Here is a 20037-nt window from a genome sequence, read left to right as displayed (position 1 = left end):
GTTTGCACTACGTTAGGGATACTTCAAATGCTGGACTTTAAACTATTATAAGTGTAAAGTAAACATTGCAAGACATACCCAGTTTTAGGATACATTCATCACTTGTCCAGCAGGTCTTGAACTTGGGGACGAGAATGGCAGCGGCAATTAGCTCTGGATCTGTAAGCATCTGTCCAAAACGTTTTTCAAGCCCTGCTAGAAGTGCTTCAATCAAAGGCCGACAGGACTTGGAGGAAATGCAGAGGTGCTGGAGCTTGGCCTGGAGTAGTGTTATTGTAGGTACCAACCATCCCATCTGTACATTGGCCTCTCCCTGGAGAACATCAAGCGCCTTTGCAATTGGGCTCATAGTCTTGGTATACTCTGCCAGAAACGCAAGCTCAACAGGAGTGAACCTGACAATAAAAACAAAAACAATTAATGAATATAGAATTTCAATCATAGTGGGAATCAAAGTATTCATTAAGAAATTTTAAACCCATCCTTAACTGCAAGACATTATATAAATATAAAGCTACCTCATATTGCAGTCAATAAATCTACAAAATAAAATGGTAAGTACATACATAGGTATCTTTAGCGCACTGCAGACAGCTGTGATTGCTCCTTCTCCTTGTTCCTTTAGGATTCTCACAATCCTCTCCACGGCAAAGAAAAGGGAGTTCCACCGTGTCTCATTTGGCCTCAGGAGCTGAAGTTTGCAGTTATCTTCTATGATTTCAGCAGCTGTGGTAGATCTTGAGCTTTTGCTCCACAGACTTGAACACTTGGAGAATGCTGAACGAGACAGCCGCCTGTACACTGGATTCCCATTTGCTTTCAAGGCATCAGCAGTGGAGATCAGGTTGAGAAGGTGGCATGCACAACGTTGGTGCTTTGGCAGCTGGTATTCCAAGCCATTATCGTCATCCAATATTGTCCCGGTTTCAACAAACTCGACACCTGTGATATCTCCCCCCTCTTCTTCATCACTCTCTCCTCCCGTACTTTCCCTCGCACCCTGAAGTGCAGTATCTGGATTGTTATTTTCATCCAGCTCACCATAGACTCTAAAGGCCTTTATGAAATTTGAACCATTGTCAGTTGTTGTGCAAACAATCTTTTCTTGGATGTTGTACTCCACGTGTATATCGTTGAGAGCACTAGCAAGGGCAGAAAAAGTGTGTGAGCCTTTTAGCTGTTTACAAGCTAGGGCAGCACAGCGCCTCTGCAGAGTTGCACTATCTAGCCAATGCGCAGTGACACCTATAAAACCCCGTCGGTGTGTGGTCCAGCAATCTGTGGTGGTTGCAATAACCTCAACTTTTTCAATTTCAGATTATTTTTCATTTCTTGTGTAACTTTCTCCACTTTGTTTTTAAGAGTGCCACAAGACATAATTGTTAGATTGGGCTGGAGGAGAAGCAGAAGGTATCTGAATCCTTGCTGCTCAACTACACTGAGTGGGTGTAGTCCTTGAATGACAAAGTCAATGATTCCTTTATCCACACTGACCTGTGACACTCTTGGCTTCCCATAACTTTGGTTGTTTGCGTGATGGGCCTGCATCCGGGGTTGACTTTCTTTTCTGAACAGCTGAAGTGAGCTTTCTGTATCTCTCCATATGATTGACATGCATCCTCTGTGAGTGAAAATACACACAAACACACAAAACAAATTGTTCAGTGATGTAGACAAGACTGTCTGATGTAACTTACTATGAAATGTGAAACATTAGGCACCATGGCCTAAAACCTATATCTTGGTATAATTTCAACTAGCAAAATATCACAGTATACATAGCCCATAATTATTTCTTAACATGTCAATACACTGTACATGTAGCCTCTACCTCTGAATGGGTAAAGCACTGGTATAGCAACTGCATGACAGCTATTACTGTTTTTTTTCTTTTGTGTGAACTTGCAAATTATTTATGACTAGCAAAGTCAAACTTTGAATTGATGTCATCCTTGATTCTAGGGACTGACTGACTGATCTGGGGAGTGCAAGCAAGGGTCATAAGATACAAATGTAACGTTTCTTAACTTGTGCTCCCCACATCCCTTAACCAGCTCACACAATTAAAGTCTTGAAATAAAAACATGAGTCCTCTAACTTACGTCTGGGAGGTTTGAGACATTATCGTTACAACATTAGCCCAAAATAAATTCGATTTGAGACAAGACCGAGTAAGGTTAACTTAAGTGGTCTCGAAAACAGACAGCTACACGACAAGAGAATAACAGCCATAATCAAAAAACAAGTAAGCTTTCTTTATTTTCCTCGCCTCTTGGTACAGCTAGCCACAAACAAACATGGTGGTTTGTAAAAGTGATAAGGCTTGTTTGTCTGTGTTTAACCGGGGCTTCTTCTTCATCCCTCAACGTTCTTGTCTCGGCATTTATAGTTGTGTAAAAAATGTTAGCGTCCATTTTGAGCAGGTCGACATGTTTCTGGAGAGTAAAAAAGGCTAAAAAAAATAAGGTCGTAAAGAAGCAGCTAGCTTAACTCTGACTTTTGTGTGGAGATATTATCGTTGAAGTTTTGTCAATATCATTATGGAGTTGCTTTTTAACGTAGTGTTATATTACGCCGTTGAAACGTTACTACAGCACTATTACACTAAACAAAATTACTGAATTTGTTTGTAATATAAAGTTATACATGTAGATATTGTATCAGCCAGCTGGTATTAGAATTTCAAATAAAGTGAACGCTTGCTAACCTAGCTAACGTCACTTGAGTTACTTGCTAATAAAATGCTAGAGCACCAAGGCATGGTCATTGATAGCTAGCAGGAGAACAAATATAACTGACCATTAACATACACTTAATAAAGACAACAAACAACAAATAACTTTTGATAACAACAAAAATATGCATTTACCTCTACATGCTTTTTCAAATTCGATGGTGAATTCTTGAAAGCCAGCAGTACATGGTGTTTTGGTTGGCACAATTTGCAGCACATTCGCCAGGAGTCATTCTTGATGCCTACTATGTCAAACATCTCTTTCAGATAAGGCCGAGGGTGATCGGAATGTCTTGCTGCTTTTCTGCCGAGTCTCTGGGATCTCCGTTGTGTTCATTTTCAATCATCTCGACGGCCATACTACTTGTCTGCTGGACAATACAATGTTCACTGCAAATCTTGTAACACAGTATCTTTGAAGTAACACTTCACTAAACTTTAAATTGGTTAGTAGTAGTTACCAGACACGGGCAAAGTGCAAATCGTGGTGTTCTGCCTGTGTCTGTGGATCCTCTTGGAGGCAGCTTGATTGATTGATATGCTCCAATATTTGTACCATAACACAGATCTAATGTTTTATCAAACCGGGTTGGACAAGTAACCTTTTTGGTTACTTCTTGACAAATAAAGCAAGTAAAATCCCTCAAAAATAACTACCGAAATGGCTGGGAATCTAACCCAGGTAAACTGCTTGGAAGGAAGCTCTGCTCACCACTATACCACCATCGCTGGACAATAGCCCATATATTTTGGGCTGACAGTTGAGAAACCTTCCCTTGTTAACTATGACATGGATGACTGAGAACCTACTATATAATGACATGTTTAATTCACTATATTATAATTTTTCAAACAGGTCCCACTGAACATCTGTAGGATCAGTCAGGATGGCCGAGCGGTCCAAGGCGCTGCGTTCAGGTCGCAGTCTCCACTGGAGGCGTGGGTTCAAATCCCACTTCTGACAACATTTTTTTTCGTTTGGAAATAATATTTGAGAGTTGATATTGGAAATAAAGAACTTAGCAGTTCGTTGTATTTAAGAGGACATGAATGTGCACGAGAAGCACAAGTGCAAGTACAGTGTTTTGTGAGCATCTTTATTGTCAACACATGTAAAATTACTGACTGTGATTTGTCAAATTCTTTTTTTTAACACATACTTGGCCTACATTTTGAAATGCATGCAGGTATACATGCATACAGTAGTATGCATGCGTTTAGGAATCCATGCTGAAGTTGACTATAAAGAAAAATTAAAAAAATCATCTTTTGGAAATTTATTTTAATGCTTTCATTTAATAAAAACGAAAAATAAGGGCAGTGTGTTGCCCAGCGATGGTGGTATAGTGGTGAGCATAGCTTCCTTCCAAGCAGTTGACCTGGATTAGATTCCCAGCCATCACAGTTTTCATTGTGTGGTTACTTGCTTTATTTGTCAAGAAGTAACCAGAAAGATTACTCAGCCAACATAATTTGATAAAATATTAGATGTCTACAAACACTGTCTGTCTACAGATACTGATGAAACAAGTTTTCTTGCATGCCCTGTGGAGAAATGTATCATTCATAATTTACTGTAAATGTTTAAAGGACATTAAACCTGTAAGCTTATTTTAAACTACATGAGGAAAGTTGAACGGCTGATTTTTTTCACCTCTCCTGAGAACAACGTCACGGGTCCCGGTGACCCAAAGGACAATGCCACGGGTCCCCTTGACCCAAAGGACATCACCACTGGTCCCTGTTACCCGAGGGACAATGCCACGGGTCCCTGTTACCTAAAAGGACAATGCCACGGGTCCCCATGACCCAAAGGACAATGCCATGGGTCCCTGTTACCCGACGAACAATGCCACGGGTTCCTGTGACCCAAAGGACATCGCCACGGGACCCTATGACCTAAAAAGACAATGCCATGGGTCCCCGTGACCCAAAGGGCATCCGCACGGATCCCCGTGACCCAAAGGACAGCACGATGGGTCAAACTGCATTGGTCCCGGGGACCCGAAGGACAATTCAAGGGTTTTAAAATGTTATCACACTTTGTCATTTTTCTCTGACATTGATTATTAGAATATCGTAACCAGCATTGAGTGAGGAGGTTTAGGTCTGTGTGAATATGGACTGAGCATTTACCTGGGCTGAATTTGTGAACATCTTCTTTTGCGTATTCACTGTAAAGAGCCATTACTCCTCCAACTGCCAACTATTGTTCCAGAGACAATAGGATATAACCAACTGTAACTTGTACATTCAGGCAGATTTTCAGGTTGAACTTTGTTGAAAACAACATAAATGTCCTGTTACTGTAGATGGTGTGATCAGAAATGTCCAGGCCAGAACTGTATACCACTGTATATGTGATGAATGCATTTTATTGTGTCTTTTAAATATGTAACTTGGGTTTCACTGATGTAGTACTTAGCTAAGAAATGATACAGTGTAGTTTGATATAATTATGTTGAATATTGGGCACCCAGATAGCTCAGTGGTTAGAGCGGGTGCCCATATGTAGAGGTTTACTCCTCGACGCAGCTGGCCTGGGTTCAAATCCGGCCTGCGGCCCTTTGCTGCATGTCATTCCCCCTCTCTCTCCCCTTTCATATCCTCAACTGTCCTGTTATTAAAGGCCTAAAATGCCCAAAAAAATAATCTTAAAAAAAAAAAAAATTATGTTGAATATTTTTAAATTAGTGAGAAATTCTTTAAAAAAAATCAAAATCAATCTTTTATATAAAAGTTCTTTTATCAATTTATAATGTAACTATCAATATCTAAACAAAACGTTTAGAAGAAATAAACCTGTCTATTCAGTTAGTGTTTAAATATTAATGATGAAATGAATTCGTAAAGTTACAGAGTATTAGCATGGCAACAGTCTCCACCAATCAGAGACTTTGCTGTCTCACACACACACACACACAATCAGTCACATACACGAACACACACACGCACACAAACAAACACACACACACACACTCACACACATTTTCTCTCTCTCACACACAAGTATACACACTAAAAGTACTGTTTTTTTAAATGGAGTTTGGTTGGTTTAGTGCTAGCTACGTCGTAGCTGTTTCTGTGGAACAGAAAGACCTTAAATAGGTTATAAAAGGTTATATATCTTGAAGGGTTAATACACTTAACACTTCACCATTAAAACAAAACTGTATGTATTTAAAAAATTTAGCAAAACTGGGGTATTTTATTTATATACAGTCTATTAAGGCTCACATCACTAAACCCACCAGACTCCATGTAAATAAATAGTAATTTTAGGATAGTACAACACACTTCATTCAAACGCAACAGAAACCAAATAAAACTATGAAAAGCCATTTTTGGTCTTCTCTACAACTTCCCAAACATGTATAAATCTAGTGTTTGTTGAAATAAACACATACTTTACCGATTTACATGTGAAATTATGTTGGTTCTATACACGCTAAAAGTACTGTTTTTTAAATGGAGTCTGGTTGGTTCAGCGCTATCTACTTTATAGCTGTTTCTGGTACACAGAAAGGTCTTAAATAGGTTTTAAAAAGTTATAAATCTGTGTATATCTATACCTTTACCTATTCAAATATACACACACACATACACAATCTATTCGGAACTCTAATTTGCATATTCCAGAACACGTCTTTGTGATGTCACTGACGTTTCCTTATGATGGAAGATGTCATCACAGTTGGTGTTCCGGTCCCTTTACCTTTACAACACACACACACAAACACACACACAGGCACACACACACACACACACACACACACACACACACACACACATACGGGTTTTTGTGGTTTAGCCAGACTTTTTGTCCAAACAGGCCGGGTGTGGTTTAGGTGGACTACCCTTTCCTGAGGTCCTAGAGCTATGGGAGTTTGATTAAACACTGTAAAAAAATTGAAAAAAATTCACATCACTTTAGACTTCGGATACACCCTTCAGAGCTCGATACACCCCCCCCTAAAACTATGGTGGTTTGTAGAGACAGTTCCACCTTTGACAAATATGCGGCTTATAAGGACCAAAAAACATTACTGGGACTTTAAAGGGACAATGACATCACTTTTTAAATACCTGCTAATTAACATAAACACACATTAACCTGACATCACGAAGGAATATTGGGACTTAATTTTTTTTTATTGTATAACTCAAACAACCACCATTGTCAGTGGTAACACTGACCAACAGTCAGATAGCAGCCTAGAACAGCTAAACAATAAATTGTCACACAACACAAATGCCATGACCAGTAATTTAGCTTTTTTTTACTCAATTCTCACCGGTTGCAGAACGGCTGCGTGTCAGGTCCGTGCTCCGCCGTCCTTCAACGCCCACCAGGTCCGGATGCGGCCATGACTGACAGCTGAAGTCTCAAGGATCCGCGAGATCACGTAAAAATAGAACCACAAAACCACCACCAGTTAGTTTCTAAAACATCCGGTTCATTTTCAAAATAAAATACACCATGCTCACGGTGGATCATATCTCCCTGCACTCCACCTTGGAAACAACACAGAGTTGTTCCCCTCTACTCCTCTGGATGGAAACTGGTGGTAGTTTTGGGTTTTGGGGTCCTTGTGACTTCAGCTGTCAGTCATGGCCACTGCCATTCTGCAAAAAATGTGAACGGCGGAGCACGGAGCCGTCATGCAGCCGTTACGTATCCTGTGGAAATTGGGGGTTACCTAACTTCAAAAGGCCCATGGTTTCTAATAAGAAAAATAAATAAAACTGTGCCGTTTGTTTTGGTGGATTTTTGTACTGAACCTTTAAAACACCATTACAACCTATAACACTTTAACAACTTGTAACACTTTTTAAAACAAACACCACCACAACCGTCAGTGGATTTAAATCGTATCTTTTTGGGACTGCCTCTTTGAAGCTACTCCTCTGTTTCGAAGTCCCTTATATTTATATAATATATATATCTATATATCTATATATTTTGCACGGTTCTCTGTGCCAACACGAGGTCTTTCACCAGTTTGCAGGGACTGCATTCAGTTTTGGTGGCCATCTTTCTTCTGCTTATATGATTTCTGAAATGTTGCATTACTGCGGCGCCCTCAGCCTTAGACCACACTTTCTTTGCAATTCTTCTGGATCCATGCGCTTTATCAGCATAATTCCCTGGAAAAGAGACAAACAAGAAAAAAAAACATATCACACAAAATGTTGAAGCCATCAAAACATGAGTTCAGTTAATGCTACAGTTGGCAAGAATTTGCAATTTACATTTCTTAATAATTCACTCTGGGTATCAGTTGATCACTCACTCAATGTCATTTCACCAACTTTACTAGCCCACATAAGTATGTATAAAGTCATCAGAATTAAAACATTTTTAGAATGTCTTTGCTGTTCATCTATTTAAGTGGCTTTTGATATTTTAATTCATTTAAGTTCACAGTTATTTGTACTACAACTAGTAACATGTCTTAAGTATTTTGGTATTATACTTCAACACTGTATTTTAAATGAAAAAAGACTGAGGTTTAAGGTCTGATTCTCAGTTTAAATCTGATTTCATAGGGATATATAAATAAATAGTGTAGGAACTTTGTCTTAAAGTTTATTCTTGATATTGAAAAACACATTAATTATGTAACAACACAATCAGCCTAATACTACTTTTACCCTGGTAATTTTCCAGGTTTTGTGACATTTTGAGACTCAGTCATTCAGACCAATTCATTTTTAGTCTTTTAACCAACTTGTCAAAAAGAGAATAGAACATACTCACTTGACGATTGAGTGAACATATGAAGAGAAGAAGATAACTTACTTTTATCTCAAATTCAGAATACATTCCCTGATTATAAATGAAGTGTATATGCTCCATTGCAGATAAGATGTTTCATACAAGTGCAGTACAGTTAAATGTAGGGCTATTTATTTATGCATTTTGAGACAGAAAACACAGAGATGTGCATAAATTTCCTTGGATAGAATCCCACTGTGGATGTTACAGTTTTGTGGCATGTGTAGAATACACTGCAAAGTCATTTTTGGTCTTTGATTTTATTCCTAGTCAGCTACAGCAGTCAGTGAAGCTACAGTACTGACTGCTGGAGCTGTTCTGTTAAGGGAGTTGGGCAAATTAAGACTTCCATTGTATGGTATAAACCACTGTTTCTGTACATAAGACATTAAACCTCTTGAATCTGAATCTTACCTTCAGAGGGAGGTATACTCTCATCCACTGTGGACGACACAAATGACACCGATCCTGTTGAACACACAATTTAACAAAAGTTACTTTTGTCTGTAAGCGCTACAGCAGTCAGTGAAGCTACAGCAGTCAGTGAAGCTACAGCAGTCAGTGAAGCTACAGCAGTCAGTGAAGCTACAGCTACAGCAGTCAGTGAAGCTACAGCAGTCAGTGAAGCTACAGCTACAGCAGTCAGTGAAGCTACAGCAGTCAGTGAAGCTACAGCTACAGCAGTCAGTGAAGCTACAGCTACAGCAGTCAGTGAAGCTACAGCAGTCAGTGAAGCTACAGCAGTCAGTGAAGCTACAGCTACAGCAGTCAGTGAAGCTACAGCAGTCAGTGAAGCTACAGCTACAGCAGTCAGTGAAGCTACAGCAGTCAGTGAAGCTACAGCTACAGCAGTCAGTGAAGCTACAGCAGTCAGGGAAGCTACAGCTACAGCAGTCAGTGAAGCTACAGCTACAGCAGTCAGTGAAGCTACAGCAGTCAGTGAAGCTACAGCTACAGCAGTCAGTGAAGCTACAGCTACAGCAGTCAGTGAAGCTACAGCTACAGCAGTCAGTGAAGCTACAGCTACAGCAGTCAGTGAAGCTACAGCTACAGCAGTCAGTGAAGCTACAGCAGTCAGTGAAGCTACAGCAGTCAGTGAAGCTACAGCTACAGCAGTCAGTGAAGCTACAGCTACAGCAGTCAGTGAAGCTACAGCTACAGCAGTCAGTGAAGCTACAGCAGTCAGTGAAGCTACAGCAGTCAGCGAAGATTTGGGTAAAGGAAGACTTTCATTGTATGGTATAACATAACATTTTATGACTTCTTTGTTTTGGTTCTACCAGTCTGTAATGGTCAGTATCATCTCTGCTATGGTGTGCTGGGTATGTGACATCAGGGCTGGTGGTACTAACTAACTGGGCAAGCTGTTGAGAAGGCCAGCTCTGTGGTAATGATGGATTTAGACAGTGTGGATGCAGTGAGAGACAGATGAAAGGGACGCTGAAAACTAAAGGACAACCCCTCTCTTCCTTTGTGTGGAGCTGAGACCATTCAGGAGCATGTGTAGCCATAGGCTCAGTGAGCTGCCTTTCTAAGCACTTGAGGGGCACTTTCATACCATTAACCATCAGACTTGTACATATTAATACTATTTCATGGTATTGTATTTTATTGTTCTTCATAGCATCTTATTTATACAGCTTATTTATAGTGTATCCTAGATGAAGATATACCTTCCTTATATTTTTAAATTGTAGATGGGAATTTGTGGTTAGCCTTAGTGTCAGGAGCAGACTTGTTGCAGCCCAGTATAACTAATAGTGTGTCTATCCTTTACATGTAACCAAACAACATAACATTGACATTATATCACATCTGGTGACAGGACCCTCTAAACTGTAACAACCTCACTAGTCACTTCACTAAGTTGTACATCAGATATAACTTACCTGTTCAACGTTGGTGAGTGGGCCGAGCTCTGGACTAGTCTGGGTCGGCTGACGGCTGTATGGATGCATGTGCTCTCAGTAGTCAGCTGTAGAAGATGAAACAGAGACAAAAGGACAATAAAGAGAAAGTCCTACAGATGGTATTTGACATCTGAATCAGAAAAAAACAAATAAAACAGTCTAGCGTTGACAGAAAGCAATGCACTAATGCAATGTAAAATAACCTGAAGGGAGAAAAAGAGTCATATAATTCTGATTAGATTAACCAGTAACATATACTTACCACCACAGTTTTCCATTAAAACGGAACTCAAACATGAACACTTTGAGCAGGTCCTGGGAAATTCTGTGTCTCCTCTCACATTCTTGCTTATCCGATCACCTCTGTATTCCAGTAGAAAGTCTCCCTTTTCAAACGGAACAGGGGTGAAGATGCCACGACCTAATTCATAAAAAAACAAAACAACAAATAAGTGGCAAAAAGTGAAAGGTATTAAAGTTTAATCATAATTAAACAGAAGATCTAACTTACCTTTTACAGCCTTGATGTACTTGATTTCAAGTCCCACTTTGTCTCTTTTAGTAAATCTAAATCTTGCATCATCCTTTAGATTAATGTGTCCACGCCGCTGCATGTTTACGGTTTTCCGCTGTCACAGCCTAAATAACCAAATGTGATTGTCGTTATTATAATAGTCACTGGGACAAGCATGATCAGAAAATATAAGTCTGGGTAAATTAGTAACTTACAATTCTCATCTGGACAGAAGCCAAATGATGTGCTCATAACTGCCCCATGCATATTTTGATTCTTTTAAGAATACATTAAAAAGTGTAACAACATCTACAACAACACAAAGTACCAGGCTAGTGGCAGTCTTTACTACATAACAGGAGGATGACAGTTGCTTTAATCTCCAGCTGTGCTGGACCACATTCAGACTAAACTACATCCTGCCTACAACTGATGGAAAGTCAATGACCCCATCAGATAATTTCTCTAATCAAAAACCAAATGGAGTGAATCTCTAGTAGGCTTCATAGACCATGCTGCTTAGTGTTATCATCCAAAAATAACAGACAGGTAGCAAGAAAACAGGTTTTAACTAACAGCAGCTGTGTTTAGCTTTCCAGGATAAAATCTTAAAATGATAAATATTCTGTCTGATTCTCTTCTCTTTATAATCATACTCTACATGTTCTCTTTCTTCATGTAACAGTAGTGGGATTCACATTGTGAATTGGGTTTGTAAATCCTTTTAAATTTGGTTTCTTTGGTCAATATGAATTACAGATTATTATGACATGAAATGTTATCACTGTGATGCTGTTTTAGAATTATTCAAATAATTAAAATGCAACTGACCGGTCAAAGAATGGTCAAAAGTATGTAAACTACAAGAGAAAAGGCAGTCCCATCCACTACAGCCTTACTAGATTCAATATAGACATATTTTTCTCTACAAAAGTATTTAATTCTCTAAAACAAACCCTGTGGTTAAAGTTAAGGCTTCCAGGTCCAGACTAAAGCTAGCCAGGTGGACACAGCCAGGTGGACACAGACAGGCAGTTACATCCACCTGTTAATCAACTTAGTACAGACCAGGAAACCCAAAGAGGACATCATCAATATTTCTAATGTGTCTGACAACATTATGGAAAGGATTTCTAAGGAGGCCGACCTTTCTGTTAAAGATTACGATCATTTTTTAAAGCATAAAATCCGCAAAATTGCGTTCGTTAAACCCACCAGACTCCATGTAAGTAATCAGTAATTTTAGCATCGTAAAATACGGCTTTCTAAAACATCTCTGAGGTCTGAGCAGCGCTGGCTCTGGTTGTCTTTGCGACTACCGACTCTGTTTGGTCAGTGTTTCTTTCTTTTATTCCAATTTTGGGTCTATCAGTTACAGTGAACACCGGGATAGATCCTCGAAAGAAGCTAAACTAGCTACGTAGACGCTGAACGAGGCTTAACGGACGGCATGCTCATTGTATGGTATAACATAGCGTTTGATGACTTCTTTGTTTTGGTTCTACCAGTCTGTAATGGTCAGTATCATCTCTGCTATGGTGTGCTGGGTATGTGACATCAGGGCTGGTGGTACTAACTAACTGGGCAAGCTGTTGAGAAGGCCAGCTCTGTGGTAATGATGGATTTAGACAGTGTGGATGCAGTGAGAGACAGATGAAAGGGACGCTGAAAACTAAAGGACAACCCCTCTCTTCCTGTGTGTGGAGCTGAGACCATTCAGGAGCATGTGTAGCCATAGGCTCAGTGAGCTGCCTGCCTCTAAGCACTTGAGGGGCACTTTCATACCATTAACCATCAGACTTGTACATATTATTACTATTTATTGTATTTTATTGTTATTTATAGCCTCCAATTTATACACAGCTTATTTATATTATATCCTACATGAAGATATATCTTATTTAATTTTTAAATTGTAGAAGGGAATTTGTGGTTAGCCTCAGTGCCAGAAGCTGACTTGTTGCAGCCCAGAATAACTAATAAAAGGTGCCTATCCATTACATGTAACCAAACAACATAACATTACATCACATCTGGTGAAAGGACCCTCTAAAATCTAACGTCCTCCCAAGACATACTTGTGTTGGGTTCAACGTTTGACACACATACACTCAGATAATATACTGACTGAAGCTTGGAAAAGCATGTTCAGACAACGTCCTTGTAAATCATTGTCCACATAAACCACATATAAGGCGACAGCACACACACACACACATTCAAATAGGTTGGTAGATTTAACATATGGCCACAAGTAACTTCACTAAGTTGTACATCAGATATAACTTACCTGTTCAACGTTGGTGAGTGGGCCGAGCTCTGGACTAGTCTGGGTCGGCTGACGGCTGTATGGATGCATGTGCTCTCAGTAGTCAGCTGTAGAAGATGAAACAGAGACAAAAGGACAATAAAGATAAAGTCCTACAGAGGGTATTTGACATCTGAATTAAAAAAAAACAAATAAAACAGTCCAGCATTGACAGAAAGACAGAGGAAAAATTGCTTTAAAACTCACTAACAACTTTTCTAAGATATTAACATATCAGGACCGAGATATTAATAAAATTCTATCTTTTGTGACGATATACCTCTTCAGTATCATCAACTGTGGAGGGTGGAGTTGTGGCACCACAAAGGTTTGGAGCCATTCTGTCATCAAGGCCCTGTAAAAAGGAAAAAAGAAAACATATTATAGACCATGGACCATGAAAACTGTACTCTGAACACAGCGTTTGATGACTTCTTTGTTTTGGTTCTACCAGTCTGTAATGATCAGTATCATTTCTGCTATGGGGGGAGCTGGGTAGGTGACATCAGGGCTGGCGGTGCTAACTAAAGCTGTAAAAATCATGTTCCACCAAGAATCAGTTTTTATACTAATGCAATGTAAAATAACAAAAACAACAAGAAAACAGGTTTTAACTAACAGCAGCTGTGTTTAGCTTTCCAGGATAAAATCTTAAAATGATAAATATTCTGTCTGATTCTCTTCTCTTTATAATCATACTCTACATGTTCTCTTTCTTCATGTAACAGTAATGGGATTCACATTGTGTTTGGGTTTTAAAGTCCTTTTTAAATATGGTTTCTTTGGTCAATATGAATTACAGATTATTATGACATGAAATGTTATCACTGTGATGCTGTTTTAGAATTATTCAAATAATTAAAATGCAACTGACCGGTCAAAGAATGGTCAAAAGTATGTAAAACTACAAGAGAAAAGGCAGTCCCATCCACTACAGCCTTACTAGATTCAATATAGACATATTTTTCTCTACAAAAGTATTTAATTCTCTAAAACAAACCCTGTGGTTAAAGTTAAGGCTTCCAGGTCCAGACTAAAGCTAGCCAGGTGGACACAGACAGGCAGTTACATCCACCTGTTAATCAACTTAGTACAGACCAGGAAACCCAAAGAGGACATCATTAATATTTCTAATGTGTCTGACAACATTATGGAAAGGATTTCTAAGGAGGCCGACCTTTCTGTTAAAGATTACGATCATTTTTTAAAGCATAAAATCCGCAAAATTGCGTTCGTTAAACCCACCAGACTCCATGTAAGTAATCAGTAATTTTAGCATCGTAAAATACGGCTTTCTAAAACATCTCTGAGGTCTGAGCAGCGCTGGCTCTGGTTGTCTTTGCGACTACCGACTCTGTTTGGTCAGTGTTTTCTTTCTTTTATTCCAATTTTGGGTCTATCAGTTACAGTGAACACCGGGATAGATCCTCGAAAGAAGCTAAACTAGCTACGTAGACGCTGAACGAGGCTTAACGGACGGCATGCTCATTGTATGGTATAACATAGCGTTTGATGACTTCTTTGTTTTGGTTCTACCAGTCTGTAATGGTCAGTATCATCTCTGCTATGGTGTGCTGGGTATGTGACATCAGGGCTGGTGGTACTAACTAACTGGGCAAGCTGTTGAGAAGGCCAGCTCTGTGGTAATGATGGATTTAGACAGTGTGGATGCAGTGAGAGACAGATGAAAGGGACGCTGAAAACTAAAGGACAACCCCTCTCTTCCTGTGTGTGGAGCTGAGACCATTCAGGAGCATGTGTAGCCATAGGCTCAGTGAGCTGCCTGCCTCTAAGCACTTGAGGGGCTCTTTCATACCATTAACCATCAGACCTGTACATATTATTACTATTTATTGTATTTTATTGTTATTTATAGCCTCCAATTTATACACAGCTTATTTATATTATATCCTACATGAAGATATATCTTATTTAATTTTTAAATTGTAGAAGGGAATTTGTGGTTAGCCTCAGTGCCAGAAGCTGACTTGTTGCAGCCCAGAATAACTAATAAAAGGTGCCTATCCATTACATGTAACCAAACAACATAACATTACATCACATCTGGTGAAAGGACCCTCTAAAATCTAACGTCCTCCCAAGAATACTTGTGTTGGGTTCAACGTTTGACACACATACACTCAGATAATATACTGACTGAAGCTTGGAAAAGCATGTTCAGACAACGTCCTTGTAAATCATTGTCCACATAAACCACATATAAGGCGACAGCACACACACACACATTCAAATAGGTTGGTAGATTTAACATATGGCCACAAGTAACTTCACTAAGTTGTACATCAGATATAACTTACCTGTTCAACGTTGGTGAGTGGGCCGAGCTCTGGACTAGTCTGGGTCGGCTGACGGCTGTATGGATGCATGTGCTCTCAGTAGTCAGCTGTAGAAGATGAAACAGAGACAAAAGGACAATAAAGATAAAGTCCTACAGAGGGTATTTGACATCTGAATTAAAAAAAAAACAAATAAAACAGTCCAGCATTAACAGAAAGACAGAGGAAAAATTGCTTTAAAACTCACTAACAACTTTTGTAAGATATTACCATATCAGTAATGACGATATACCTCTTCAGTATCATCAAGGCCCGGTAAAAAGGAAAAAAGAAAACACCTGAAACTCAAATGTCCATCTCTGACTAAACAAATAACAAGTCTCAGCTAAGTCATTCATCATATCTTTAAAACAGGAGGCAGTCAGATCCAGTTGTGACCACTGTAGCCTTAAGCTACTAACCTTAATATAAATTATATAGGCTATTTGTGTTAGTAGCAACAACCTTGAGGCTACTTAACACCTCATTTGGTCACCACTCCTTCCAGTTCTTAGCTGCAGATGACTGAAATGAACTACAAAAAACCTCTGAAATTCAAAACCCTTATCCCATTCACAGCCTTTAAAGTACGGCTGCCTGCGCTCCTGTCTGATGACTGTCCATGCTAACTGTTCTGCATCTGTACCGTACTATTCATCCTGCACACATGTGTAGCCTATCATGTTTATTTATTATTTGTTTTGTCAGAGATGGACATTTGAGTTTCAGGTGGATTTGAATGTGCTTACAATTGACAAACATACAAGGCGTGTATTTTGTGGGAATCAAACAAATAAAAGACAATTTCTGAGCAAGAGCAACTTGTGAGTTATGTGCACGCAGTGTGGTGTGGTCACCAGTTGATCTGCTGCCTCTTCATTTTAAGAGACGCTGTGTGACGTTTGAGTTGATATGAAACCATGCTCAGCACCTCCTGATACGATGCTATGGCGCGCTGCGTTAGACCCTGAAACTTATATATTTACTCACATAGGCAGCTACGAGTTCGAATCACAGTTAATACATTTATTTTTTCTACTTTTAAAAGGGATAAATACTTTTCTACGTGACATGCAGTGGTGTAGTGGTAAAAAAAGAGGTGGGTAAACTATAAATTCTGTAATCAGGTGGACCACGACGCAATCACCGATAAGGTGGGCCACGGCCTACCGGTGTATCCTGATGACATTGCTATAGTCATTTATCACTGGTTGTTCCCTCATAGGTCACACAATGGTTATTCAGTTCATACATTAATCAATGTTCTTGTTAAAAAGACTCAAGAAGGAATTATATGGTTGAAATCTATAAAGTTACTAAATGACAAAACAGAGACAACAAGAATATGTGTAAAATATTCACATTTAACAAGCTGGAATCAAAGACCTTTTAACTTTTCTTAAAAAAATTACTCAAAACAATGAATCAATTATCAAAATAGTTGGTGATTAGTTTTTAATATATACACACATAGTAAAAACTCATGGATTTTCTCCATAAGAATTTAGATTATCAGCCATAATGTATAAACCATCCCAGGAAGACTGACCCAGTTTCTGCTCCTGATGAAGCTAGAAGTCTGTATGATATCAACCTTGTAACATTATAAGAAAAACAATTATCCACTATCTTACGTAGAAAAACTACATTACCCACAATCCTAAGCGTAACAGCAACGTTTCTGATTGGTCAAACTGCCTGTTACCATAGAAACGTTTACCGTACCCGCGAAACTGCGAACAGCTAGAGCGACAACAATAACTAGCTAGCTGACTAGCAAAGGGAGATCCTTGTCACTAACATCCAGTTATTATCAGACAATATGTCCTGAATTTCACTAATGGGAAAAGGTAGCTAGGTGACCTGCAACTTCATGTCTGAAAGGGGTAGCTAGCCTCCACTACATCACTGGTGACATGTGTTTACTTAAACAGGCTCTGAAGACGAATAGGTGTATTTAATACAACGTGTTAGACATTAACAGGAAGAGCAACGCTGTGTTCCTGTTTAACAGCAAACCACGTTCCTAAGGGGACGGACAGGTTTCCTCAGACTAGACTCCAGACTAGACTCCAGACTAGACTCCAAAGACAAACCAGAGAGGTAACGTACACGTCGTTATGTTGAACATTTTAATGACAACTTAACAAAAAGGCATTCACGCGGACAGCTACGTATTCTCTTCCCGTTTTTAACAGCTGTCGTCACTACGACAACAACAGATGCTTTTGGCTGACGGTCGCCAGTTAACACGGACTCTCGTTAAACCGGAACACCGGGCCGGACCACTAAAAAGTAGCTAAACTAGCTACGGAGCCCTAAACAAGGCTCAACGAGCGGCATGGGGCCACGCGCCGCAGCCATAGCGCAACTTGAATGAGCTAGCTAGCTTTCGTTTTAAAAATGACCAAAACTGAAGTAGTGACACTGTGGTCCTGTCCTCATGTCTACCTGCTGTCCTCCTCTTTAGTCGGAGGTTTAATGAGCAGGACATGTTGATAGCCACTCAAGCTAGCTCAGCTAACATTGCATGCGTATGCTTATAAATATAGCATTTTAACGTATTGCATAAATGCAACTATATTAACAAATATAAATCTTACCTGTATGTATTTAATCCCAAAGTAAGTCCATGACGTCTGGCTCCCATTTTCCGGGTTTCCTCTATTTAAGTTGTAAACACGGACGTCTTTCTGCAGCTTCGGATATTTCCGGGCAAACGCCGGCAGGTCTTGAGATCGACTTCCGGGTGGTACCGCTTACGCGCGAAAACCAGCCAATCACAAGTCAGCCCGGCCGAATGCTCAGCGTGTGTGTGAAATGTGTATGAAACTGCAATTCTAGAACTCAGCAGTGGCGGCGCACTTCCGATACACTGGGATACACTCAAAATCAGGTCTACGGTATATTAGGACTTTGAAGAAAAAGAGGATTTGAGTTGTTTAGGCAAGGCAAGGCAAGGCAAGGCAGCTTCATTTGTATAGCACATTTCAGCAACAGGGCAATTCAAAGTGCTTTACACAAAAAGCACTTTGTTTAGACACTAAAAAATGCAATTCCGCTCTGTGTTTTACGGGGACTTTGGCATAGTCCCTGTAATCCCCTTAGGTCCTCGGAGCCCAGGTGAAATGTCAGGTATTTTGTCCACGTAAACCACAGATACCAACACACACCACACACACACACCACACACACACACACACACACACACACACACACACACACACCACAAACCACACACACACACAGTGGGAAGCTCATTCTAAGAAACTTAAGTGTTGAAGGGTTGGATCACATTCACTCCTTACTCTGAAGTTATCGTGGTGGAAACTTGTTTAACATTATCATGAAGAAATGATTGTGCAAAGACTCTTGTTTCTCCGACCCTAAGGAGAATCCGAGGTTTTGTGAGATCAAGGAAAATCACACTGTGATCTGTACTGTGGAATAATAATAAAAAAAACAATTAAAAACATTTAGCAGCCTATAATTCACAACAAATTGATGTTTTTCTCATTTTTAGAGCGTAATGTCAGGACGCCAGCGCCTGCACATGATGGACCGACAAGGACAATAAAAGAAAGGCCAAGAAGAAGACCCTGCTACTGCAATGGCTGAGAATCCGTCACAGGTCAACTGCTTGGAAGGCAGCTATGCTCACCACTATACCACCATCACTGGGCAATGCTCCCTGCAAATCTTGCAACACATCTGGACATTGAGATTGATTTTTGCATTAATCATCATGAACACCTTTTAGTCTTTTCCTTCAGAATAAGAGCTTCTGCAGCTCTTTCATAGACTGGACAATAACACTTATGGAGATGCCGGGGATGAACCAGGGCCTCATACATGCAAAGCATGCGCTCTACCACTGAGCTACATCCCCTTATAATTTTCAGATTTTTTTTTACTTTTTCTGAGATCATGAAAAGAGAGAACCTGGGTGAAGTATGTAATATTTATGTGTATTGGTTTCAAAACGTGGCGGTGGATGGAAATGAAGCTTGGCCCATGGTACAAATCTAGTCAAAAAGTAACACATCTGTTGCCTTTCTGCTGCACAATACAAAACACTCACTGCAAATCTTGCAAACACATCTGGGCATTGAAAAATGCATTAGTGGACATGGGGGATTCCAGTACCTATGAGATAATACAATATTGTTCATGAAGCCACAAAACTATGTAGGGTGTTGTTTTAAGGCCCCGGATCCCTAACAGGGAGTATACTTCCTTCAGTGTTCAGTTAATTTTCTGATCGGTTAAGATTCTATGGGGACCATAGAAATCAGATTGTACTTTGTTTTTGAATGGTACATGAACATATTTTAAAGAGTGGTTTTATATCTGTGTGCTGCGAATTTTGACAACTGTTTGATCACTTGGGTATTTCCGTGAAGTCTTGGTCTTGGACAGTTACCTTGCAATTCTAAAACTGTATATCCTATTGTCT

General features: G+C 39.6%; 2 non-coding genes across 2 annotated transcripts; one reads left to right on the top strand and one right to left on the bottom strand.

Annotated features, from left to right (window-relative positions):
* Positions 1-3615: 3615 nt before the first annotated feature.
* On the top strand, positions 3616-3698 carry trnal-cag (transfer RNA leucine (anticodon CAG)). Its single transcript has one exon. It is a non-coding gene; the product is annotated as a tRNA-Leu (tRNA).
* Positions 3699-19400: 15702 nt separating this feature from the next.
* On the bottom strand, positions 19401-19470 carry trnaa-ugc (transfer RNA alanine (anticodon UGC)). Its single transcript has one exon. It is a non-coding gene; the product is annotated as a tRNA-Ala (tRNA).
* Positions 19471-20037: the final 567 nt, after the last annotated feature.

This window comes from Etheostoma spectabile, unplaced genomic scaffold, assembly GCF_008692095.1.
Source record: "Etheostoma spectabile isolate EspeVRDwgs_2016 unplaced genomic scaffold, UIUC_Espe_1.0 scaffold00002144, whole genome shotgun sequence".
In the NCBI taxonomy this organism is placed as follows: domain Eukaryota; kingdom Metazoa; phylum Chordata; class Actinopteri; order Perciformes; family Percidae; genus Etheostoma; species Etheostoma spectabile.
This window is presented reverse-complemented; position numbering and strand designations above follow the sequence as displayed.